The 27,895-nt window shown below is 41.3% G+C and overlaps 1 long non-coding RNA gene across 2 annotated transcripts in view; it reads right to left on the bottom strand.

Moving 5' to 3' along the window:
- The window catches only part of LOC142602398 (uncharacterized), a 40,530-nt gene extending 12,879 nt beyond the window's left edge, over nucleotides 1-27,651 (bottom strand). Inside the window, exons 1-4 of one of the 2 annotated variants that reach the window (XR_012836197.1) lie at nucleotides 27,517-27,651; nucleotides 20,094-20,193; nucleotides 8,190-8,347; nucleotides 2,745-4,169 (exon numbers count right to left, since the gene is read on the bottom strand). This is a non-coding gene — a long non-coding RNA (uncharacterized LOC142602398). Of the gene's footprint in view, nucleotides 1-97; nucleotides 4,170-8,189; nucleotides 8,348-20,093; nucleotides 20,194-27,516 lie in introns of those variants that run through there. The other variant, XR_012836198.1, reaches the window with a different exon arrangement.
- Nucleotides 27,652-27,895: the final 244 nt, after the last annotated feature.

The raw sequence follows: 27,895 nt of genomic DNA, 5'->3' as shown, positions 1-27,895 counted from the left end.
GGCAGAAAACTAGGACCAAGGAAGGAAGAAGTGGATGACAGCAATAGATACTCTGCCAAATTCTTCTAAGCTTTAAATAACCTTTCTCGAACTGATCTTTTTTTTTTTTTTTAAATTTTTTTTAAATTTATTTATTTATTTAAACAGATATCCTGTCTTGGCTCCAGCACTTTGTGTCCCTGGAATTGCACTGGTCATCCAGTGCAATGACTTATCCGCAGTAGGTGCATCGCAGAGGGAGAGGTCTACACCCACACGCGGCTGCTTGGGTATCAGTTTGGCCCTCTGAATTATTCATCAACTCAGGAACAAAGTCAGAATTTGGTTCCAGATGACCAGACATCTCTTTTCTCAGCATGTACAATTTATTTTTTTCTTAATGTGTATTGTAGGCACTAGGCCTGTCCCCTTAGACGTGTGCAGCATTTACTTTTGTCGGGTAGGAAATTTTCTTCAGCTGTACTCCCTGCTTCAAATTCCCCTGGGCATGACCAGGGGAGTGAAGGAAGCTCCATGTCGTGGGGCTGGTGCACAACCTGCTGCACGAGCATGGGGTCACAGGGGGACACACTCACACCAAGTGTGTTCCTCCCACTCCCTCATTTGCTGGAGCATAAAGGGTCAGAGAAAGGTCCAAAAGAGAGCCATTTCCAACTCTCCTTCCCCTTGTGTACATTCTTTTTAGTGGTACAAGGCCATGTCACTCCTTGAAATGAGTGCAAAAAGGGGCAGGAGCCTCTTAAACCATTGGAAACCTTGTGATGGAGGGAATGGTTGCAGGGATGTTAAGGTGTGCACCGTGGACAGGGCTCCTTGCCTCCTCGGTGGGTCACTCCCCATACCAGCCTTTTGATGTGCAGCACTGGAAACCACCAGAGGAGCAACCGGGCTGGCACTAATCTCCAGTTTTAGTGATTCAAAGGGAGCCCTCATCCTCCTTTTGCTTATCAGCGTTCAGCCTGACCTCCCTCAGACATTCCCCTGAGACTGCAGTGCTCCTCACCTTCCTACAGCTGAGATGGGCACTGAGAAGCTTCCACCCTTTCATATCTCTATCTCACATCTGCCCTCTCCAATATTACTTGCAGGTGTGCTGAGAAGACCCATACACATTTTAAGACTGTTCTTTTTTTTTTTCTTTTTCTTCCATTTCTCTGAAATAGGCTACCCCGTACGTTAGATCTGCAAGATTATGCTCCTCCTTTACACCGCTTTCCTGTGGGATCCCATCCCACTCCTAGGCATGTGCTTTGCAAAATACACTAATATGGGGACTGAAGAGTTAATGATCTCCAAGCCTACTGCTTCAGGATTATTTAGCACACCAGGTGCCTGCTGTGCTCTCACTGGCGAGAAGAGCATGGGAACAGAGATGAATCATGGCTGCAGCTGCACGAGAGAGGGGTCTGGAAGCTGGTGAGGGAGCTGGTGAGACAATCGTGTTCTCCCTGGGACCCTCTTCTCCTGTTTACACAAACACAGAGCACGTGCCGAGCAAACCCGAGTGGACCCTCAGCCATCCCAGCACCCACCTTCTGACCGCACAGACTAATATCGCTCAGCACCAAGGGTCTCATCTTCCTGGGGCACACCACGATCCTCACAGTACAACGGTCCTCAGATACGTGCAGATGCTTATCACCATCTTTTACACACTGCTTGTAAAGCTGCTCTGCTCAAGTACGAAGACTTTCTGTGGCCATGGGGAAGTATCATGTTTCACTATAGCTTTCAGTTCCTCTAATCTTCACAAAAGTCAGTCCCTCCAGCCACCTAAAAGCTCCTATTGCTCATCTTCACACTCCTCAAGTGCACCTTTCTCTTCCTTCAGGCTTGTTTGGTTTTGTTGATTTTTTTTTTCCTAAACAAATACATAAGGACCTAATTTGATACAATAAATAACTCCTTTTTGAATTTCCATTTTACACAAGAGTGCAAAAACAGGGGACAACCTGTCATGCACAGGAATGCAGGGCAGACCCTGTCTTCACATGGCACTAGGGAGAGCAAGCGGAAAAGGAACAGGTATGGTGATGGCAAGGAGCCAGGTGTCTGTCTTAGGTACCAACCTCAGGCACAAGGAGCTCAAGAGAGAAATGAACCATCCCTGAACTGCAGGGGCACTGAGTCTTCACATTATCTTTTAATCAGGATACGCTATTTCAGAGTCAGCAAAAAGCTATCCTCACATCCAATCCGGTATGGTTATATTTGTATAATTCCTAATGTAAATGACAAATAAATCTGTTGGGTTTCATTCAACTTGTCAAAGAAAATAGATTTTTATTAAAGAAAATATTAGAGGGGAACTGATATGGAAAACAGATTGTACCACTCGCAGGGAGGGAAGTTTTTGACCCATCTGATCACTTTTCCTGTTCTTGACTGTATCAGAGAAACACAGAACGATAATACCCCCATCCCCTCTAAAAAGTTTGTTCTGAATAAGATAAATGTGTTTTCTCTGGTACACCACCTCCCTTGTCCCACAGAGGGTAAATATGTTGCGTACAGCAAAGGCAATGCATATCTCCCTTGCAACAAGTGGTCTCGTAAAAGAGTATCTCTACCTACAGCTCCCGTACCCTGAAGGTAATAACAACGATTTCACACCGGTGCATCGGGTATGTGGGAGTGAAACTATAACACTTCACCTCCACTCTTTTCGGTTCCTTCCTTGACTTATGAAACAAACAAATATTAATAGTAAAAAAATAAAAATTAAAAAAACAAAAACCACTTACTCCACTCCAGAGGCTGAAAGAGCAGAAAAGAAGATAGCAGTGTGACGGCACAAGTCCCCTGGGACTACCAGTCCGTGTAAAGGACTACACGTACTCTTCAAAGTGCGGCTGAATGACGCTTGTAGACACTCTTCTTTTCCATATTTGATACCCCAGAAAGTTGTTGCTGCCTCCCCACTACCCCCACAATGGGTGCTGCTCTATCATCTGTTGGTTTTCCCATTCAGCAGGAATGAGGTCCTCCCTACAGCGCACTGGTCCAGCTGCTGCTGGGAATGAGGTAGGGATTGGTGGTACATCCTAAAATGGTCCCCAAGTGACTCTTACTACCAAGTATCCCATATCCAGCTACTTTCCCTTCGCTGTCCTCTGCTTCATGAGTTTCTTTTCACTTTCCTCAATGTTTACTGTACTTCGAATAGTTATGTGGCTACCATCCATAGGAGAACCATGGGAACTGGCAGGCAATGAATGACTGGCATGCAAAAGGAGTTTTTGGTTTTGGTTTTTTTTCCCCTTCTTCTTCTACTTCTCCTTCTTGAAAACAACCTTGGCAAGCCATCAGATGAAAAAAAATCTATTCTTCTGCCAGCTCCTGCCCAGTGCCAGTGTCAGGCTATTTAAAGTTCTCTGAGAAGTGATTTGGGGGAAGGTAGCATCAAAACAGCATATCAAGCTGCATCTTTTCCCTCTGTATCCAACAAAAAAAACCCCCAAAACCCAAACAAAAAAACCCAGAAGATGCTGAGCTCTCTTTTCTACTCACACTTGACTTAAGTTAAACATCTGAGCCCCTGACATAAATGTACACTGTAGGAATCCATAATAAGGTACCGCAGTCAAAACTGGTAACTGCATTTTCGATGCGAGAGCATAATCCTCATTGTTACTGGGGAGTCTGGATCTTGCCACAACAGAGGTTTTTTTGTATATTACATGCCTACCAACCAAGTCCTTTTCTTTTATAGCTCCCTATGGTAGGGAAAGGAAAGAGTGGATTTAAGTTTCCAGGGAGCTGTCGGCCTTTGTAATAAGGTACATGGCTCACTGCTAGTTCACAAAGGGGGTTAGCACTAGAACTGCGGTGAACTATTCATCCTGCCAGCGAGCTCAGGTGAACACGGCACTCGGAGCCAAACGGGAACGCTCAGTCCCATTCACCCGGTAGCTATATAATGTACCACAAGATGAAAACCGTTCATTGAGGCAGCGGGGAAATTCAGACTTTTAGCAAGCGCTGGAACCAGAGCTGCTGTGATGGATGGTAATATCCAGACCCCGGGAACTGTGTAGTGATGCCGGGCCGGGCACGGGGCAGGCGGGCTGCCACAGCAAGAGAGCACATCACTTTCAAGATCAGTGAGCAAGGCTGGGAGTCACGGGGGAACAGGCTGAGGTGCTCCTCCTCTCCTCCTTCCTGGGAAACTGCAAGCAAGAAGAGATGAATTTGATTTATTTCTCATTGTCAGCTACGGGGAAAGGAGCAAAACTAAGAGCAGAATACACAAACAAAACAAAAGGCTTAACTCTTGGAGGAAAAATGCTTACTCCCATGAGAGAAATGTGATACTCCCCAGCTTGCCCACTATCAGCACTCTAAGACCCACTCCCAGCTGCTCCGCATTCTTCGGTTTCATCACTCAAATCTGAATTACAGGAGAGCCTGAACGCTGGCCATGCTGCTCCTGCTGCTCTTCTGGTGCTGCCCGTCAAAGTGATGCTCAGCCACCACCAGAGCGATGCAACCCTGAGAGCTCAGCACCTACCGCAGCAGCAGCAGGCAGAGGCATGGACACCTGGTGGGGCTATCAACAGAAGTTCAAAACCCGGTGGTCCTAGAGCACACCAACCCAAAATTTAATTTCTTGCAAGGTGAAATTGTGTCCAAAAATGGACATATAGGAAGTTTTAGCATTTAATTCCCCCCTTGAGCCATGGGGTGTGGGTGGACCCATCAGCAGCACTCTGATCCACCCCACGAGCCCCGATGGAATGGGGAAGAGAATTTGGCCGGTTCACTGCAGCCCAACCTGCATGTTGAAGTTCCCCTGGTCACTCTTGCCACCTCCGCTTCATTTGACAGCTCTAAATGGATCATTAAAAATATAAAAACTTATACATGTTAGTAATTTACAGGAAATATAGCACCCTGCCCTGTATTTCTAAAATATTTGTCATTTGATGCAAACAAATAACTTGCCGGATGGGGAAAATGAAGCACAGTTACATTAAGAGGTTTGCGAGAGAAAAAGGACGAATCATTGGCTAGCCATAAAGGCAATTTGGTAGGAGGTGGTGATATTCCTGGTTTCCACTCAAACGCGCTCTACTCCAACCACACACTGCCCAAAGCCACCGCGTTGCTCAGAACTGTTAACGCAGACACAAGCTCACAGCGCAGGGGCAAGCACTGTTCCTACAAGCACAGCAAACTGCCAAAGCTCCCGCTGAACTTTCTCCCCACCTGCTGATCTTAAGGCTTTCCCCCAGGACTGCGAAAAGCATCCCCGCAGCTTCAGCATCACCTCTTGGGTGACTCGCCATGGCCACCTCTGTCTTGCCAGAGATCCCATGTTCGCTGAGAGGGGTGCCGATCGCCCCGGCTGCCGCTGCCTCTCATCACCACTTGACCTTCCTGCCTCTTTGCTATCGCGCTTGTCCGTCCGCTGCCAGCTCACACGCAGAGCTTAATGGAAAGGGTAGAGCAAGGAAATCAGACAGTGACCCGGAGCTGGCAGGGAGCGGGGGAGACGCGGTTCCGATTCCAGCTCCGAGCCTTGGCTGTGGAGTGGGATTTACATAATAATTAACTCCGGTATTCTTGGACAACTCACTTTCTGTGTAACAACTGCAGATGATTCCCCCGTACACCCTTAAAAATCTGTCTAGCTATCGAATCCAAAAATCAAACACCTGTGTGTCAGCACGAACAGCTGTACACTTGCCACTGCTCCTCTCTCTGCAGAAGATGCCACATGCCAGTTGCTTTACTTAGAGCGTGTGGGGAGGCCAATCCATTAGAGAGAGAACACAGCATAATTAAGAAGCAACATGCTTTCTTGTTCCTGCTGCCCTATTTTTTTTTTTTTTTATTATTTCCACCACACACACACACTTACTTTGTTTAAACAACTCCATCAACTTTATTATGCTGATCTTCAGGCTTGCAGGGCTAGTGAACTTGGGAGGCAGGGTCTGTTTTCCCAAGTTCTCACAGCACTCATCAGCTGGTGTGTTAAAGTAGAGAAGCTTCCAGTTGAACTACATTTTTGCCTTTTTTTTCCTTTCTTTTTTTTTTTCCCCTTCCCTGAGAAATATCCTCAATAAGAAAGATCTTCTTGGAATAAATAGCGGGAGACGCGAAGAGTGCAGAATCTAAACACACACATTCCTCACACTGTACGACGGCAACAAATGATTACATCCACCCCGAAACATCCACAGACAGTCATGTTTGTTTTCATTGCATTCCAGATATCAGTTGCAATCAGTCTATATATATTTCTTTCTCTCTCTTGCGTGTGTGTGTGTTTCTTTTATATACGGAACAAAAGAAACATTTTGCTAAACTGAGCTTTATCTTCAAAACCCGCTCTCTGTGCGATGCACACTGCGTATAAAAATGCAAGATAAAAAAAAAGGGATTTTAAAATCAAGCTAAATGTCTCGGGGTCCGTTTGGAGCCATAATGTAATTTTATCTTCATATGAATAATTTGCACTAGTATTCCTAATTTGGCAAGCAAAGAGCACAGCATAGCTTCACAAACCATAGTACCTTTGTGCTCTTAATCCTCCAGGGGCTACCTATACTTCTCTTTCTGTACATTGGATCACTGCTAGTGGAGGTCTGAAAAGCATCTCCAGCAATCTTTAATTCATGTGATTAAAAATTCAAAAGAAGCCCTTGTACCAGCTGTTAAACTATGTTAGTAAGCTGTAATTCAGAGTTCAAATCCCAGCAAATTGAAGGTTAGGTTAACAGGATCATTCAGTGGAACTGCATTATATCGTAGCAGCTAGAACAGTAGGTGGACTGTTTTATACATGCTCATTTGCAGAAGATAAACTAAGGATGAGCAAACTCATAGCACTGGAAACCTTGCCTTGGATTTATTTCCCCCCTCTCTTTCTGTGGCATGATTTTTTTTTTTTAGAGCCTGGCAGATGAAACCAACTGTGGGGTTTGTTTAATCTTTACACAGATAGAAGCAGAATAAAATCAGCATGAAGTGTTTTGTTTAAGATTATCTGGAATCTGAGAAATGTGTTTTTCATCTCTGAGACTAATTAGTTTAAATATAACAAAGGTGAAATGAGTTTGATGGTCTTAAGTCTACTGTTCATTCTCCTTCAGTAAATAGAGAGAAAATATATGAGAAAAGAAATCCACCTTATTTAGCACAGTTTGATATGATTATTCTTTACTTAGGCTGGTCCCAAGATAAACTTCTAGGAAGTCTGGAAGAATCAACCTTAAGTGCAAGTAAGGCTAAAAGTATTATGTACAATTACAATTACTATTTATTATTAGCGCTACAATAGTCATTAGTCTTCAGCTGAGAGTGAAACGCTATTGTGGAAAGCGCTGCATATAAAAGTGACAGTATTTGCTCTACAGTGCTTACAGCCTCTGCAGCTTTACAGAGCTTGCAGGGAGAAGGTGAGAAACAGGATGTAATATCATCTTTAGTTTGCAGATGGGGAATTATGGCACAAAGTGTCTTTCCCAAAACCACACAGGAAGCATGCAGAGCTAGAAGCTGAATCCTGAGCTCCTGAAGGCTTTAACCAAAATACCATCCTTCCTGTCTATTGAAAGACTCCCACTTATTATATAATAGTCTGTAAAGCAGACCTTTAACGAACCCTGACTCCGAAACTAGATGTGGTCCTATGCCTGTGATACCCACAAAATAAAATTTAGCCCATTTAAAATATCCTGATAAAGTATACACACTTTTTTTTTTTTTTTTTTCCCCCTGGTGACTTTGATAAAGTAGGTTTTGTGTAATAGGGAGAAAATGAAAAAGGAAAACAAGTTGGTGGTAGTAATGGCTTGCTCAGGACGGCAACAGAGATAGGGGAAAATGGTCTGTTGGGGTTACTGGTAAGGTGATATTTGGGGATAACGCTTCACAATTAAAGCAGTTATGTCTTTCAAATTCAGAATAAAAGATGTCAAATGAGAAAAAGTGCTGAGGATGAGTGTATCAGGGATTCCGGTAGAGAGAAACCTGAGCTGAAGGGAAGCTTGGTAGAAGAAAGGAGAGGAGTTTAGGGCTACAGCCCTCCCGCCAAAGCACAGTTTTTGCATAAATAGCAGAGGAATACAAACTAAAATTGAAAGAGGACTTTGGAATTTTACCTCCCTGCTGTTGGTAAGATACCAACTGGAGAACGCCCCAATGTATGTTGCATGCTATCCTTCCAGTGATGTACTCACAGGTTTGAAGACAGAAGACATCGTGTGTGCATCTTTTGGCCACGATGCCTGCAAACTTTCATCGAGGAGTTCCTTCTCATTTCCCAACTGAGACAGCATTTCTTCTGAAATAAGCAAAAGTCCTAGCCATTCTTCCCAATTAAGGGTTTTCAAATAAACTTTAAAAAAAAATAAATTAATATATTGTTTGTGACCAGCACATTTTTAACATGCTTGTGAGTGAAGTGTGGTTGGTTCCTACCATTAAAACCCTCCATTGACAAATCACTCCCACTGTGGGTCAGATGTCATGTCTATACACATGGCACTCCCATAACACTTCTAATGCTACATCAAATACAGTGTTTAAAAATAACTTTGTCTAACCAAGGACTGAGTAAAACTTGTGAAGGACTTGGCCTCGTAATTTAGAGTCGTCATCATCATCAACGGGCTCTCACTTGGATAGCACCTTTCATTCAAAGATCTCAGAACACTTAATTTAATTAAGCCTTTCAACAATGCCATAATGCAGCCAAATGTTATAATAACTGCTTGTAGAGGTTTGAATCTGAGACAGAGAGAGGTTAAATGAGTCTCCCAAGGTCCCAGAACGAATTAATAACATCGCCAAGAAGAGGCTGCAAAGCCAGACCCATAGCCCTCTCCCTTACCGCAAGTCACGCTCCTTCCCTCCTCTCCCACCCCGACACATGGACACGGGTGGGTTTCTGTGCCCGCTGGGCTGCGCTGGGGATGCCGCTGGACCTCACTCAGCTTCCCTGGGAGGCTGGAAGCAGTTTGTGTGAAAAACGTCAGCGATTTCTCAGCAGGGTTAGCTGCACCCTGTAAAGAACGGTGGTAATGGGAACATCCTCCCTCGAAAAACTAGACGAGAAAAGGTCTCGTGGTGCTGTCCTCCACACCACCACTTCCTCTGGGTTACCTTGGGAAGTGAGATTGTTTGCTCTTTTCCCATGGCTAAGATCTGCAAGGTCTTTTATGGTGCATTAGTGGTCTATTTTATAATCCGTGTCATCCAAAAGGCTAACGCCGAGAGAGCAGACAGTCACCTTAGCCCTGTGTGGGGAATTGCTTCAGCCCAGAGGGAGGAACATCTTGTCCTCGTACCGGCACAATTCTCTGTACTCTGACATTTTCTAGGAGGTCCCTTGCATTCAAATACTGACTCGTCCCGATTCCCTTAGCCTGGGAGATCTGAAGAGCATACAGGCTGCAGTGGTATGGCTCCAGGCCATACAGCACACACTAAGCGTTACCATATGTCACAGAGGCAGCTAGACAAAATCTTCCCTGAAATGCGAAGAGGAGCGCTGGATGCACGCAAAACTTCGCTAGTTTAAGACCAAACAGCAAAGGTTTTGTAAAACAAAACCGGTTTACTGCTGAGCATCAGCAGCTGCTTTCAAATTTACAAATACATTTACGTTCTACAGAACATAAATGAGACGCAATTGATTTCCTAGCTGGCTGCCAAGACCTGAGATGGGGATTTGGTTTTTTCCCAGGCATTGCTGCAGGATTTCAAGCGCCACGACCCGCAGGTGGAGCGATCGCTGGAGCAGCGGGGTCTGCAGCCCTCACCCCTCTGCCGAAGGAGAGCTGGATCTCGTCGAAGTGAATTGCCCCAGGCTCCGTGGGAAGGATTTGGTCTTTATTACACCCAGGATTTCCCTGGCATGGAGGAGCTCCAAGATTAAATATTTGGCCCTTTTGTTCTGGGGACTGGCACGAGGGAGGATGCACTGGGACCGACTGCAGGAGATACATCATGCTCAGGGCACGTGGGGGCTCGTCAGAAGGGCCACATCGCGTATTCTTCCAACTCTATAATCTCATGAACACAAATATTTAGCGTCCATCCCAGACCCAGATTTATAAAAGGCCATCTGTTAACTGCTTTCACTGGTTCCCAATTAAGCTATCTCCACGGCGGGATTGATGCCACTCACGACTGACATGATACCTTCAATTTGAGGATAAGATAGTTATTTGGACTAATTTCCTCGTGGAAAAGCCCTGTGTAATTGAATGGTGTTGAAAACAAGTGGGGCTGGGCAGAATTACAAACAGGGTCTGCCTTACTGACGGTACACATTTCACTAGTACCATCCGAATAAAGCGCAAGCTCCAGGAATCCTATGATGCTTAAAAACACGGACTTTTGCTTTTACAAACCAGCTCCTGGTCCTTGTTATTGAGAAGTTCAAAATGTGAGGGTTAAGGCTGAAAAATAAAAAGACAAAGAACAATTCCAATTGTATTTTTTTAAATCTAATTATTTTAGGCACGTTTTCGGAACTTTGGAAGCTGAGCGCGGCAGTGTGAATTACACACAAATTCCTACAGAATGGAAATTATGTGTGTTTAAACTACCTTGCAATGGCTTAAGCTTATCTATATTAACTAAGCACATTATAATAATATGTGACTGTTAATACATAAAACAACATTAAAAAAATAATAACTGTTTTCTCTGAAAGGTTAAATGGGCTCGATTCTTTACAAGTGCAAATGAGTGTCATTTTGTTGCATTAATTGCCATCATCTCGCTTGCCCACGTTTCTTGAAAATGCAAGTCCGGGCAGCTTTAGCACGCAAATTTAGCCTTAAATTCCTCTCCATGAAAGACCTTGGTCGTGACACGACCCACGCAGGTAGAGCAGAGCCTGCAGCCGGACCTTCGGTACAACACACCGCCTGGCTCAGCTTACAGGCTCGATGGAAGGCTCCGAGCTCTGCAGATATTTTCCTCCAGCAACTGTTCAAAGTCTTTACAGCACATAATGAAACTTGCATTTTAAATTTATTTTAATGAGCTGAAATCCACAGTCCTAATTGGTGTACACATAGCGTGTTTTTAGTTACGAGATAAACAATTTACTCCAGTATCAAGGAAACATCACTTAAGATTTTATTAGCCTCCCAAATATGTACGATAAACCCACCCCTCTGTTTGTTGCAACAGCTACGGTAAAATAAACTCCCAGCGCATGCTGCGGTGACCGAGCCGAGCTCTTTGTCTCAGCGCATGGAAATGCATCCCGCTCCCACCCACCGCCCACCGGCCCCGCCGCCGCTTCGCACCCAGCCATCGCGCAGAGCTTGGCGAAAATACCGTCTGTGCTCCTACAGGTGTTACATTTTTCGCTCCCCCCCCCCCCCCCCCCAGTGACCAGTAACAGTGCTATTGGACTAAAATAATATATCTAAAAACAATGTGCTGGCATCGCTGAGAACATACATATAAGGCCACTGAGGTCCACACAGCAAGGATTGCACAATAACCCATTAAAATAAACATTTGCAACCACAGATAGCTGGACTGAAATCCCTGCTCTGATACAAATAACATCTGGACAACTTTTGTATGCATCTTCCAGCATAAAACACCCTTGAGAAAAAATAGAAGGCAAGCTAAAAGACAAAGGACCACTAAAGATTTTATTATGCTATGGGTGTGGTGCCATAAATTTGAGGGGATTCAGGCAAGAGTTGCCAAGCTTGAATTTAAACAGCATGTTGTTTTTAAAAGTTGTAACATTAGTGACGAACAAGTCAGTATTCTTACATAATTAATCCAGTGTGAAATAGAGTGACTGGAAGACATCCAGTGGTTTAAAAATAACTCAATCATTTATAAGATCCACAGTACTATAGGATTTAACATTAAGGCACAGGAAGTGAAGGCATCTTGGTACGGAGCATGCTGTTTTAATTCCACAAAAGCTTTATGAATTCAGCTTAACCGAGCTCACTGTACAACAGCCCTGCGCCATGCAAAGCGAGGGAGCTTGCTCTCGAGTGGATCCTAGGTTTAATGACCGGGGTTTTGTGACCAGGACTTTTTTTTATTATTTTTATTTTTTTTCTCTCTACCATGTAGAATTGTCTCTAGGTGGAGATGCCGTTAAAGAGACAGAAATGGCTGGTTTTTTGCCAAAATGGTAATACTTAACTGGAAAGACTGGGAGAAAGACAAAGATATGCAGGGAAGCTAATGAGGGTCGTCAGAAGACATATAATCATGGTAGGAATTTGAATGGACTTTAACATCCAGTGTTATTTGTTAGTGGTGTTTCCAGCTGGCAACAGGCACGAGTAAGTGCGAAGTGGAGACACGGCGTGAGTGGGGCTCAACGTAATGATAAAGAAAAACAGCCGAACAAACCCCTCATTCACTGTGCTGACCTGAAGTCGCCACTTACGTTTGTAAATCGAGGGACCGATTCTGCAACTTATTCCGACACAAATCTCCAGGAAATCCACCTGTGGAAGTAAGACATGGTTACAGCCACTGTTCCTGCAAGCTGGAAGCAAGCAGCGGGCATAGATATATTTAAGCCCTCCCCTTCCAAAGCTTGGGGGGAAGGCCCAGGCCAAGCTGTCTCTGGCTATGGTTGTTTTCCAGTTCCCAGGTGCAACCGGTGCACCTTAAAGCACTAAATTTTGGTGCAGGCTCCCAGGCAGCATCCAGCTGTCCTGCCTGCGCTCAGCTCTCAACCAAGCGCCTGCCAGCGCTGCGGGGTGAGCTGCTGCTGCAAGGTGGATATCTGGGGCAGGGTTCGGTGAATTGGAGAACTCTACAAATCTAATTCAGAAGGCAAACTGACATGCAGAATGTTACATCCATGCCAAAGACGGGGGGATGTCTCCCTTGCGGCATGTTATCGCCCTTTTTCCCAGCTCTGCTTGGAGAAGCGCTCGACACCGTGTGTTCACTCCGAAATCACAGGAAACACCAAAGACTTGTTGGGATCAGGTAGCAAGTGAATTTTCATGTCTGAAGCGTCACAGGCCTGCCCAAAGCCCCTAGTCTGCACAAGGACATCGTGTTTCTTGCAGCACACAAATTGCTGGGTGTCCAGAAGCTAAACCCTTTATTTGAAGATAGTCTCCAGAAAGTTGCTGGTTCAGATGAAGTGAGATCTGAATTTGAACCACTTCTGACAAGCGATGGTGCTGACCCAGATTTCGGGTCCACTCTTCTCTGTCTCGTTACAGTGTGAACGGAGAACCCATATCACCTACAGCCATCGGCCCAGCACGGCCACCATGGCATCCTGGATACAGGGACTTCCAGGACTAGCTGGACATCTCGATGTCATGTCATCGCTCACTACATCATCCCACTCTGTGAAAGCCCACCAGCCCAAGAACTGGGTTTACCCCAAAGAATATGAGAATTACTGATAAAGGGAAATAAAAACCAAAGAGAATAGGTAGGAGGTGACTCTTCTTTAGCAGTGAGTTTCCTTTTCGCCTGGCTTGACATACAGGATGAGAGCAAATACATCAAAATTGTAATCTTGAGTGATCAAAATAAATCACATACAATTGATTTTGACTAATGTAAAACTAACTGAATACATTTCTGGAAACAGTACTTATGAATTAATAATAGTGATTAAGATGAATTAAACACACAGACTAAATTCTGCCCTACAACATGCTGACTTCCATGGAAACTGTGCGTGCATTTAGGGTCTGAGTCTAGCAAGTTAATTCTGAATTATTTTTATCTGTCGAATCAAAGTAGTATGTTAAAAAGAATTCATGTGACTAAATAACATGCTATACTTACCAATGTTTATTGAGCTTTGAATATTATTTTCTCAAATTAACAGCGTATTTGCCTAACAATGCAAAAAGTGGGTTTGTAAAAACCATTAATGCTGGACTGCAGCAAGTCTTGACTAAACATAGGTGCAAGAACCGTGACTCAAAACACTGTTTTTATTTCAGTGGTTAAGGACAAACTCCAAGAATAATTAACCCTATTTCACGTTTTGCACTTGTTCCCATTCACTGATAACGAGAAATTCAATCCACAAGTCCCCCCTCCACTCTGATAGTATTGTGTCCCAAGTTTGACCCAGAAACATTATGACAATTTTTTACCTTGAAACATCCGTTTATATTTTTATTATTTATTTCTCTTTCTATAAACCTGTCCTTTTCAGAAATCTATATATTTATATGCACACACCTATTTTTAAATGTGTAAGGTGTATTTTATTCCTATGTGTATATACATACATGTTTTCTCATATGTATTTGTCTATTTGTCTCTATAACAGATTAATTCTTTATGACAAACTTGTTCTTGGACTAGAAACTGCGTGAAATTCAGAGTAAGGGAAATGGAGTAAACTGAAATGTGGCATTTCCTATGAGGATTTACAGAGGTACATTTAAGAAAGAGAAAAGATTGATTCAGGCAAGTTCAAAACCATTAGGTGGATAAACAGTGTTTAAGATTGGGCGTAAGAACTGAAAGAAGGAATAACTATGGATGTGGAAGTAAATACAAAATGAGCTATGTTGCCATATGGATTTCTTAAATATAGCATGTGTCAGGTTAACCTTTCTTTGCCTGGTATCTGTTCAGATTAATTCAGATGAGAACATCTGCAAAGAAGGACTTGTAGGTGAGCAGAGAAGAGCAGAGCCTGTATTATCAGAGCAGATTAAAATAGCTAGGCACTCGCAGCCCAATAAAATGAAAGCTGAGATGTAATTTCTGTCTGTAAATAAACCAATTGGGTTAAAAGAAGTAGGAAGAAGATTTGCTATTAACACGAGTAGGAATGGATATAACCTGGCACTTAATGAGCTTCAGAAGAAGCTTGATGAAGGGACCTGACAGCATGAGCTCTCCAGCAGCTGTCCCGTGAGGCCATGGGAGGAGAAAGAAGAAAACAGCTCCAGAGGCCATTTAAGATGGAGCTTGATCAATTCACGTATGGGATTATGAGATGTGGCCATGAAACCCAGGGCTTGAAAGATCCCTGCCAGTCCCATGTTGCTAGCATAAAATATATTTTAAAATACAGGTCCATAAATTTCTAAACACTTAGAAAAAAAACAAAACAAGAAAGTTTACTAGGAGTGATGAAATCAAAATTTTCCTATCAAAATATTCCCCCCCCCCCCAAACATTTTGACTGCTATAAAATAAAATTTTTTTCAGTAGAAAACTCTCTCTTGCATTTGTTTCTAGCATCTCAAGGTGGAAGCAGGCAGGATGTCTGGAAGGGACCTAGACATTTATGCCTCACTGCCACTGGCTGACCTCCTCCAGAGAACCCAGGGCACGCTTGGGTTGGTCTTCATGCTTCTGGTGATTAAACAGCTCTTGGTCTCACTTCTTGCTAAATCCTAATGACATACGATGCGGTGTCTCTCTGCTAGATGTTCACAGGAAAATGAGCTGTTTTCTCATCCTTAGGTGCCTGCCAAAAGGCAGGTCCCAGTCCTCCTTTTTGCCACGGACTGGACAAGGACAGGGTCTGGCTCATGGCAAGGACATTCGGGGCAGACACTGGAATAGTTTCTTGGAGACACCGATGGCTCTTCTACATATCATCAGAAATAACCAGTTGGGCAAATATCTGCTGCTACATGCTCGTGGATGATCTTACCTTAGGCCAGCTGGGTGCACCAGATGCTCTAATTAGTAGACCATGTCAGAACTTTTCTGTTGAAATTGCTTTTCTAATAGAAAATATCCTTTCCATGAAAAGGTTGTCGGGAAAATGGTGGTTGGTTTGAAGACTTTTCTTTCCGTATTATTAAAATACAGCTTTTTGGTTAATTGGTTAAAAAGTTTTAATCAATTTAATTTTTTTATCAGCAGCTTGAAAAATCATTGCGAATTTCTAAAAATCTGATATTTTTGGAAATCCTTTCGTATGAAAAATGTTGTGGTTTTAAATTTTTGTCCAAGACTTGGATTAATTTCTTTTCTAAAAACAGAAAATATGTAATGAGAAGGGATTTCCACTTTCTAGCCAGCCATGGAATTTAGTGGTATTATTATAATTAGTTATTTTCATTCCTTTTATGTAGAACCATTCATAAATGCCCTAAATTGTAGGAAGGTCTAAACACAAATTAGTTTTTACAGAATAGGGCAATCAAAAGCAGAATCTTATTTTTTAAAAGAAAAAAAATAATGAAAACTTTCATTTGGAATCTGAACTGTATGCAAATAGAATTACTGGGCAGGCCAGAACATATTAAAAGTAAAACTTTATAGTGAAATAACCAACTTGAAAATAATGAAATGCATTTAAATGTTCCTAACTTTTGAAAGTTGCTATCAGGTAATATAAAGCAAGTAATATACTCAAAACTTGTCCCTTGCTCTTCAAGCTGCTGAAGGCTCTCCAGTACAATCACTAGATGGACACAAGCTGTATCTGACACAGGAGCTTGCTGCTAATTGGTAGAGAGAAATTAGAGAGAAACATCTGACAACCTGATAAAATAATCTTCAGTTTTCAAGAGTCTAATTTCGATTACTCTTTGGAAACATATAAGCAAAAAGAATTACAAAAGCTGTGACCTGGTCCTTGCAAGTAAACAGCACAAAGGAACTGCTTGGAAATTAAATTCTTAACAGTGACCTGGAGTTTAGATGCCAAGGTTTGAAATCCCTGTGTCAACATGTAAAAGAAATCCAGGAGAAAGTTCCCAAATGCAAAAGGCACAACACGTTCAGAACAAGAAGAGTCTGAAGGAAAGTGGCAACAGATGGAATTCAACAAACCCACGTGGTCTTTATGATATACCCATGTCGTGGGTATATCAGATATTTATCCAAGTACCCACCATGGTACTTATCAGTGATAACCCAGGCGTTGATATTGCATCTGTATTCCACTCGGAACATCTGTCCTACAGAGGTTTCAGATACAGTATACGAAGCTAAACATACTAGTTATAGAACTGCATAGGCTGATAGCTGGCATGAACATATAAATATATGCATTTACAATTTAAGTTTCTGCGATTCGGTGAGTCCGTAGGGTAGATGGACTTTGACAAAATATGCATGTTTTAAATGGAAAGAACAGCATTAAAGGGTTTTCTTAAGCTTGTAAAGGCAGGCTTTCTTTCCCATTACCTGTGTTGTTCTTATCAGAGAAAACTTCCCCTTCCCCTCCTTTGCCAAAATTTCTAGGCCACAAACATTATCTGCAGCATAATGAAATCCATCTGCTATCACCTGATGCATGGCAGCTCAGTTGGCAACCTATGTCTTGCATTAACATAAAGATGAAATATTTCTTTTCCTGATCAAAGCAGCATACATCTACCATATCTCTGAATTAACGCGGTTATTATGACTTAGAGGATGGACACTCTGGTGTTGATGCTGGTTTTGGTGTATAAATTATTCACTGGACCTGGTATATATGAGGAGCTGGTGCTACCAGGGTTTGTGCCCAGCAAAGAGGAGTTTGAAAAGCCTGTAGGACACCAAACATCTTTGGAGGACCAGCCAAATTTCTGCAGTCATAGGTGAAGGGGAAAAGTAAAAATGACGACAAACCCCAGGATACAGGGGAAAGATATTTGTCAGTTATTATTTAGCTTCCAACATTTGCAGCAGGAAGACATGCCACATGATTCAAGCTGTAGCATCCCCATACACATTTTAAAAGTTCTCCCCCTAACCTTTGTTGAAATCTGAATGAAGGGAAAAGATTCAATCCAATCATTTACAGATAATTAATGGGAAAAGTGATTATTTGCCTTTAGAGAGGATATACCCACTGAAAAATGATGACATTATGCTCTCTTTAAAGAGATGCTGTGGCTTTTATAGATGCTCTTGGTACAATTCATTTCTGTGAACTGCATGTGCGAAGGTTTTACCACTGTCATTACGGGTAAGTGCTATGGCTGGGTTGGGAACACCCGCCTTGGTGCTGCAGCACCTTTTGGGTTGCATGCCCTAAACACAGCTGAAGAACAGCTGAAGGTAAGCTGAAAATTTGGTGGTAAGAAGGAATGACAGGATTGCTTCTGCCTGGCTGAAAGCAAAAATCTGAGATCTCTGAGCACTGCAGGTACACAAAGGGAAATGAACTTGGCCTGTGAATTGTGCCCTGGGGTTTGTAGATAATCCAGCCACTGCAACTGCATCAAACATTTCAGCAATGTGGCAAACGCGCTTCTTGTGCCTGTGCAATCCAACATTCTGTTTCTCGGACGCAATGCAAATAGCCTGTGTTTGTGTATTATCTAACTCCAAGCTACAAAATTACATATTTGGCTCATACTTAAAAATTGCCCAGGAGAGCCATGCTACTCTTTCTAAAAGTTATAACATTTTCTTAAACATAATTGCATTATTATCCTTTAACTTACGCGTATTTAATAATCAGAATAGGGGGTTTTTTACTTCCAATGCTGACATTTTCTACACTCTCTAGTTTTCACTAATACTAAATTCTAGACTAGCTCAACACAGCTGAGATGAAATATTTCATGTGATATCAGATTTTTGGCAGCCATTGGATTTGTGTACCCATCAAAACTGCATCTTCTGAGAAGAGAAAGAATTAAGAAAAAGTCATTTACCCAGTTAATTCTGTAACTATCGATTTCAGTGTAAACCCCTTCCTCTTTATAGGATTAATTTTGTTCTTCCCATGCCCCACAGAAAAAGCTTGTGCCCAGAGAAAAGCTGCTATGAAAGGGATACAAATTAATCTACTTAGATAATTGTAATTCCAGTCAGACACTGGCACCATGTAGTTCATGTTTTATCATAAGGGACCAATTTCTAAGATTTAGCCATCAGTCTAAAGAGTCCAACACAGAATTTCACCCCCAATGCTGCAGAGAAGGCAGAGTTGCCTCTAGTCAAGGAGAGCGTACCTGGGACTTTACTCAAGACCTTTGAAAAGTGGGAGGTTTTGCACTGCGACAATAACAGCATCTGTATCGGCCTGGCGGTGTTAGTGTTCAGCATACATTTAACTGTAAAACGAGGACTTCTCGCCCCTTCGGCCCATCAGCAGTGGGTTTGAAGGGCTAACCAAGACAGCGGCCATTCAATCCTGAACGCTGCATTACAAACGCCTGCCCTATATTTGAGAAGTAACGTCAAATGAAAACCTCACCAGTTTCATGTATTTTGTAGAGGAATCACAGCAGAAGGATTTCCCCCTTCTCTTTTTTCTAATCAAAGACTGATTAATTAATTCTCATTATCTCCATCTCTGTCACAAAGATAGCACGGTGACACTGTCAGAAAGCTGCTGTAATTTGCCTCAGGCATGGCTGTAATTTGGTGGTGGTTGAAGTGATCGCTCGCTATTTCAGTAGGTCCCATCACTCCCATGCCCACAGGAAAATGCTCACAGATGAGAGCTGTGTGCACCAGTATTATGGAAATAGGTGGTAAAACCAGTACAAGCCGCAGTCTGTGCAACTTTCAAAGGAGCAGAGCTCAAGAGAATAAATCACGGCCTCAGATACTTCCACAATAGCACCAAAGGCAGCCTCAGACCAAGTCAGGACAGAAAGCAGCCTGAAAAACAAACAAAAAAAAGAGCCCTATTCCACAGCAAAATGTATTCAGGGAAAACTTCTATGCGGCAGCTGTTATCGGGGCAGAGGGAAGAGTGAATAAAAATCCCTCTTCTAGCAGACTTGCAGAGCAGCAGCCTGCTAAAAGTGACCACATCAGGAAACAGTCCTCACCACAGCTTCATCAGGGTGAGCTGAGACACCACCGCGAATGTGGGAGACCAGTAGGACCGATCGTTACTGGCAGTGCACAGTACAAACTGAAAGCATCCATAGACAATTGAAACCACATTGCATGAATCCCCCTCAAATCACAAGGTTATCCAGCTTTCAACTCAGTGAGCTACATAAACCAGACGAGGTACAGCGAACAATGGCTCATGCGGGTGTCCCAGTTTCCACCACCAATGTTAGCCACATTGGTGGTGACTCAATTTGTTTCCATCATATGCTCTTTAGAGTCGCCTCTGGCAGCTTTAATTTTCATGCTTCTTTTCCAAATGAACATTATCCAACTGCAGCCAGATGAGTTGGCACCCAGCAAAAAACATACGAGGCTCCATTTTCAGATCATACCTAATGATTCCATGTTTGAGGGTTGCTCCTCTCCCTCTTGATGCTTCTGGCTCAGTTTCAGAGTTCAGCTCATAGCATGGCATCTTCCTGTACCGCTGTTCTGTAAAGCAAAAAGAGTCAGCGATAGCTGTATATGAAATTAAAAAAAAAAAAAAAAAAAGTAGCTAAAAATGGATGTTTATCCTATGTATACGTGTACCTGCCTTTTACATAAAGCTGTACTACATCATCTTTAGTGCAGAAGCAGCAATGTACTCAGAAGAAATAACATAAATATACGTCTGACCTCAGTGAGAAGATCTTCTTTCTCAGTGTATCATACCGTAACTTGAAGTTTGCTCTCCCAGCATTATTTGTTTAATAGAAATATTTTCTGTACCACCTGGTTCTGGCAGAAAGTCAGAATTTGCATTTATATGAGGTAGTTTATCAAATATAACATACAGAAGTCTGTTAAGTACACATTGCATTTTGTTTGTGAGAAAATCTGTTTGTATTTAATGTAGTTTTTAAATTAACCTTAATGAAAGCTTCTGAAAATTGTTGTTCTAAGCATTTGAAATATGCAACAAGAACTAGTGGAAGACATAAACATGTTTTCCATTATATGTTATCAGATAGTCCAAAATTACTACAAAAAGAATGTGGGACTATGTTAAATTAGAAAGATAAGCAAGCATTTAGTTAAAAGGCAAAGGTCTTTAGAACAGAAAAGCATCTGACAGTTAACCCCAACATCTTACGATCTCCTACCAAGAGTAGTATAGCACTCGCAGAATACAGTAGGGTGTTTTAACCACATCCATGATTAAGAGGGAGGAAAAAAAGGCATGTTTCACAGAAATCCCAGGGTGGATATTTGTTCAGTCCAGTATTTAGAGAGCAGTAGTGTACCCACAGCCATTTTTGAAGATCTTACTAAACCAGTATCAAATACGATTTGCCCACAGTTTTATCTTTTGAAAGCAACCAGCCTAAATATATGACCTTTACAAATGGCCTCATAAGAGAAAATTTATACATAATCCCTTCAATTATCAACACAGTATTTTCTGTTGTCCTCTGCTGTTTGCCGATTTAATTTTGTCTTTTAGCACAAGACAGGCTGTTTTCTGGCGATAGTTACATTGGTGACTTCATGAAGAATATAACATAGGGAGCACAAAAACATGGGCATTATGACCCTCTTTCCATCTTTTCCACATATGTCTAATTAATTTTATTATAAAGAATAAAAGGATAGTGTGGAAAAATTGCCAAACAAGGACAGGCATCAACAGGACATTTAACATATCATGTGAGAAGTGAGACTAGAGGAAAGCGGTACCTAAGTAGCTCGCTGATGAGTTGTTGTAACAATAATCATTCAAATAACAGCAATAAAAGCATCACTGGTAATGATCAAGTAAGGGAAGGAAAATCTGACTAATGACTTTGTCTTACTATTCTGGTAACCCTTTGCATAAAGAAAACTCAGTAAATCAGGTTTTAATCAGGGTGATATTTTTCTGGAAACTCTTTCTTCCCAACACATTCTGGCACTTAACCAGTGCTTGAATAACATTCCCACAGCAAGTCTCGAGTCAAACTTCTTTTTCATAAGCAACTGCTCTGGAAAACAGGAAAATCAAAGAACCCCATTCTCAGAACGCCATTAACTTTTCTGAGATATACCCAGTTAACTGGTTATACAGTCACAGTTTTTAAGATGAAAAATTATAAGTTCTAGATGCTGGAATTAGGTAAGAATCTGTCCAACGTAAGAGCCTACCCACAAGTGCCAGGTCTCGCAGAGGTGCAGCTCTGAAGGTGACCAGGATTTACAGACCCCCTGCACAGACCAAATTTCAAACCAAGGTGAACAAGTCTGCATCCAGCTGTGCAGACCACCTCCACTGAGCGTCTGAGGCTTCTCTTTGACTCCTTTTAACTTATATTCTCTCATTAGCACACTGGAAAATTGGGTTATTTTCGGGTTTATTTTGGAGCATGATATAGGCAGGGCAACCTAGCTGTCATCTAGGTCGTGGAATCCTGGAAAGCCTGTTTTGGATCACGTCCTCAGTATCTTGTTTAAAGGGAATGATTTCCTACAACTGAGTTACAGATCGCTGTGCTCATAGGGTGGTCACAGAATGCCGGCTCTGCTTTGCATTAAAAATGGAATTTTTAATAGCTGGGGAGGAAAAAAAAAAAAGAGCGAATTGAAAACTTGCAATACAAAAATTTTGCAGTAGAGTAGAGACCAATCCTAAATACTTCGTAGGCTCGTTGCCTGTGATGTCCAAGGCTCCTGGGGTCCTTTTCAGCTATATCAGACTAACAGTTAGTTAGAAAGAGAAAGTTTGGGGGAGCCAGCCAGCCTCCCAAAGACCTTCACCCTCTGGCTTTCCTGAGATGTCTTGGAGATCGTTAACCAGACACCTACAGCCGAGAGAAGCCATGTGAGCTCTTTGATCCCCTTACGCTACAATTTGCAACTTTAATGTAAAGAGCACAGAAACCCTAAAAGCTCCTACGTTTTATGCTTTTGGCTTCATAACTGGGAGCCTGCAAGGTTTCAGAGTTTGAGTTAGTTTTCTGTGTTTGCAGGCTCCAGACCGTAGATGGGATGGGGGATGCCGAGTTCTGGGGCGTCGAGAGGAACAGAGCCGTTGTAGGAATGCCGAGAAGCCAGCCTGGGTGAGGGGAAGACCTCAGAACAATAGCAAAGAGCTTGAGGACATCTTCCATGAATAAGAAAGTTCTTGGCATAGATAACAGCCACACTTAGAAAAGTTTTCTGAGCCTTTCCTAAATAGCTAAAGGAGATTCTTTTTAGGCTTTTACTTTGAGAGCTGAAATGAACAGAATTTGCATATTCTTTGGACACTATAGGGAGAGAGACGGAACTACGCTTTTGTGGATAGGCCAAAAAATAATTAAGGTAATTATATATTGTAAAGGAATATGTTATGCTATTCCTCAAGGAAGACTTTTTGGCCAGATAGAACGGATGACAAATATTTATTTTTTTCTTTATGCACTGATAGTCCCAGTAGGCAGTATTAGAAACACTTGTCAATATTTATATATAGTATTTAGGGTGCCATTTTTATTATGTTTAGTGCAGAAGTTATTTGCATGTTAATATAATACACATTTATTTTGAGAAGATACTAAAACCTGCCTAATGGCAGACTGTGGAAAATAGGATGAGCAGAGGTTTGGGGCAACTTTGGAGAGATCTGGGATTGCATCGCTAAAGCCAAACTATGTAAATTTAGTATAATGGGAAAAATATACCTGGAAAAAAATATGCTAGAGCTGCAGGGTTATGGCCCATGACACAGAAGGGATACAGAGATCTTTGAGCAGGAAACTATTTGGCAGCCTTTCTGCCTTAGCTGCCTGAGAGCAGTGAGGAGCTAATTTAGTCAGTGGGTAGGAGAGGCAGCGCTCAGTTAAGAGTTGAGAAACCGAAGGCGGTCCCAGCGAACTATCGAGAAATGTAGTTTGAAAGTTATTATGTAACACTATGGTCAAAACTGAAGATAAGAGGCTGACGCATCACAGCGTTAGCAAACAGTCAGTGTTAATATGTTTGCATAGATAAGGAAGATTTGGCGTGGTATACGGGCATAAAAATGAGGAGCCAACATGAGCTGAAACTGAGCTCAGAGCACCATTGCCAAGAGATGTAATTCTTGTCTTCATCTCCTTTGAATATCAAGGTTTATTTAGTTTACAAACATATGGGTTTTCAAAGCTATTACAACTGTGACATCGATTTAGAAGCTACAGACATGCAAGAGGTTAAGATTAGAGCTGGCCAGAAATTTTCTTACAAAACAGAATTTTGCATTTTAGCCAGGATTAGTTAAGACAACTGAGTCTTACAACATCATCCTGCCAGGTGAAAAAAAATGACTCGCTTGACAAGCACAGTACTGCTGGGATGAGTACTTTTTAACTGTGTATTTACATAAACATTTGTGGAGTGTTATTATTATTAAGAAAAGATGTGATAGGGAGACTTGTGCCTTTCAATTGCTCAGGCAAGGGGAGGGCGCTGTGGAAGCCACTGCCTTCCTTGGATTTATCAAAGTGGTGAAGCAGCTCTTGCTTCTCTGTACAACGGGGTAGCTTAAGCCTTCACATCATGCCCTATAGCCAGTATAACCTGTGCTTTTTTCAAAAGTTAATCGAAACTGAAGCACAAAAGTTTTATATCTGAACTTAATTAAAATTAATATCTAAAAACAAAAAAATCAGTATCAAACAAAATCTTGTTTTGTCAGAAAATTCCCTGCTGGCTATGAAACTAATGCCCAAATACAATCATCATCATCACCCTCAACAACCATGTCTGTAGACCCTTTTGCACAATAAAACCCCTGCCACAAAAAAGTGAAAAGTCACACCGATAAGCAGTGTAATCCTTTGCCCAATCACCACACGCTCAATCAAAGAATTTTGAACTTCAGCTGAATTCACTTAGATGCTGCGGATTATATGGGCAGAAACCTAGATTACAAATCAAAGAGCACTGAATAGCACATGTATATGTTCCCGTTATGAAAGCTGCTTAATGATTAAAGTCATCTATGCTTTTTTTTAAAAAAAAAAAAAAAAGCAAAACTGATGTTGAGAACTGAAAGTATGTCTCTGGATTGACAGGTCATAGGTTAAATCCAGATGAGGGTCACTCAAGCCTGGTGTTAGTCTAAATGAGTACAGCATTAATGCTGAAAAATCCTCGCAATGAGCTCACCACCTGTCTGCTGCAGAAATCCTCCCAGCGTAGGTTCGGTTTAAACTTGATGTTTACTTGTGTTTACAATACTTACATGCTGCTAACTAGGGAGAATGAAGTAGGTAATCTGGCTTTTGATTTCAGCCACTATTGCTACCCTTAAATTACTTTTGTCTGTTGCTTTTCAAAAAGGCAGCATTTTACATTGCAAGTGCAACAGGATGCTTGTCCTTTGTAAATATGACAGAGAGCAGTTTCAAAATAACATGACTTTAAATGGTGAACACTGTCAGGAAAACAGAGCACAAGCTTTCTTCTGTTGTTGTGGTTTTGCTTTTTTTTAAAAAAAAATTTCTTATTTACAAGATGTTCATATTGCATTTTTACAAGAGAGGTCTGAGAAAGATAAAGGAGAATTTGTGGAAACTATAAATTGGCAATCATAGCAGTGTTGACAATACTAACATTTAGGTCCTGATCTCAAATAGAAAAAAGTCTCATTGATTCAGAACTCAGCTTTGTATAACATCAAAGGGTTAAACTAACCAACACTTAGAGGAAAGAGGAATAGATCATTTACTACACATATTCTATTATTTGCTTAAAACTTGTAGGGTTGATGGGAGCTTGTTATCATTCACTAAAAGATAAAATTTGCTGCAGAAGGTACGCACTTTGCAAGTGTATAACAGCTAATCTCAGCCCACTAATAGATTTAACCTTGTATATTCATAGATATTTAAAAGTGTTATGGTTTGAAGGTCAACTCCACTGTCTTACAGTGAAAGGAAAGCAAAGAAAGGAATAAAAATTAGAAAGAATTAATTCTTCAAAAAGTTTTTACAAATCAAAACCCTGCAGTTTCACACTGAGAACAAAAGAAGCATATTAAACACCAAAGTTTATCAAGACAAATTAGGTCCCAGTTTCAAATTTTCTTTAATCTTTTGCATCTGAACGTTTTTTTGCCTCATGCTGTTTTCCCTAGTTAAATGTTAAAATGAATTCTAGCCAATACCATTGACTTCCTCCCTTAAAAATATTGAGACACATAATAAAAAATTAATTACTTCCCCTAATTTCCGTGTGATTCTTTAAAAAGATGTAAAATTCATTTAAAGTAAGTGGTGACTTTGTCTTTGAAGATCACGACAATTAACATGGATCAAAGCTTAGGTTCTGTAACGATGATAGCTTATTAGCATAATGAAATTAACTTAGAGACAAGAATCTTTAATAGGTACAACAAAACCGCTTTAATAATACTTGAAGAAAATTATGTATTTGCTAGAAGTACAACAGTTTCAGACTTTCTATCCAATTAATAAGTTGTTAATTAACTCCTTTTCCAAACAATGTGCACTTTAAGTTAACATCTGCCCATTGGATAACACTTTCCTATGGTGGTTTGGGTTGGGTTTTTTTTTTTTTTTTTTAATATACTGTAGAATTGCAACACTGTTTTACTGGGAATTCCTTGTAGGACTATTCTTCTACTAGGGAAACAGGACCCAAATATAGTAATATGATTTCTATATCCAACCAATTAAAACCAGAGAAGGTTTATTTCAAAGATGGGGAGGAGGAATGGCTAATTCCTCAATTACGGCTGCATTGTTTGTGGTAGTGCGTAGTTTCAGATTTCTTTGCATTTTCAATGGAAATTATTTTCTACAGTTTATATGCCGCTGCAACATGGCTCTCTGCTGACTAGCACCATATATGGCCTTGACTTGGGAGCAATTTTCATTTTTTTTTCTAAATATCTATTTATAGGTCCATGCTGTAAGATTTTACAGTCTTATTTATAAGATTGTAAATCAATAACTATTGTTTTTGAAGATATGGAGTGGGAAGGTTGTTCACAAAAAATTAAAATAGAACCTTATGGATAAAAATAGTATTTTAATAGTCTTTGCTTTGTAGTGCAGAATCATAAGGGCTTTCAGCACTTTAATTTTTAATTAAAAATGACACATTTTTGTTTTAGGGGCTTCTGCCTGCATAGCAGTTTGAGGATCAAAAATTTCACAGAGCATTTTGCGTTTTGCAAGTGGATTTGGAGAATACACGTGACCGTGCACTGCACTGATAGGTCTCCAAGCCTCAGCACAGACTGCTTAGGCCAGTGATGGAACAATTAAATAGGTCTTATTTGAAACAAATGAGTTGTTGTATTCTATTGGGTCAAGGATTCATGTTTTAATAAATCCCTAATTACAGTAACTTTTCATTTAATCTGGCAAATTCTAAGCAAGTTAAGAATTTATGAGAGTTGGAATCTGCAATAAAAAATATGCCTGTCTGCCATTCTGCTCAGGGCCACACAGGTTGAACTCATTTTGAGGAGCATGGAAGCCAGGAACATGTCTCCCAAACAGGGCACTGTGACATCATTACATCTATGTATTTGTAAAATAACATTATATAAGTACATATAAAATAATATGACATATTAAATTATATATAAAGTTGCCTGTAATTATTAAATTATTATTAATAATAGTATGGAAATTATTATTTCCTTTTATTTTCAGAAATAAAGAATGAACACCAGAAAGAGGGGAAAAAAAAAAAAAAAAAGGCATATGCATGAGAGCATTTTTGAGTTGGTTTGGGTTTTGGTTTGGGGTGGGTTTTTTTTTGCCTTGGCAAAATTTTCTACCACAAACCTGTGAGTATACAAACCTTTTTGTGCAACGTCCCGGCCAAACTCTTCCAGCCACTTCTAGCTAAGGTCAGGACTTCTATTTCTGATCAAGTGTGGCTCTGGCCAGACTCCTCTCGGCTCGCGGTATGTGGCTGTCAGAGTAGAAACACCTCTGAAAAGATAAAAAATGAGTCCTTGTCCATGCCTTCACATGACATTTTTAGCACTAGAATTCTCTGGTTCAGCACCACCTTGAGCACATCTCTCCCAGCCACAGCCAAACCTTGTCTCCTCTGGAACAACATCCGTATGAGTAATAACTAGTTAATTCTCAGCACACGCACATAGCACAGGCGTTGCCATCCAGCGAAACACCATTCTCTTTGGGATGGAAACAGGGCGCAAATAACGACTCAC

The sequence above is a fragment of the Balearica regulorum genome, chromosome 6, assembly GCF_011004875.1.
Source record: "Balearica regulorum gibbericeps isolate bBalReg1 chromosome 6, bBalReg1.pri, whole genome shotgun sequence".
Classification (NCBI taxonomy): domain Eukaryota; kingdom Metazoa; phylum Chordata; class Aves; order Gruiformes; family Gruidae; genus Balearica; species Balearica regulorum.
The sequence above is the reverse complement of the archived record's forward strand: the minus strand, read 5'-3'. Positions and strand labels throughout refer to the sequence as shown.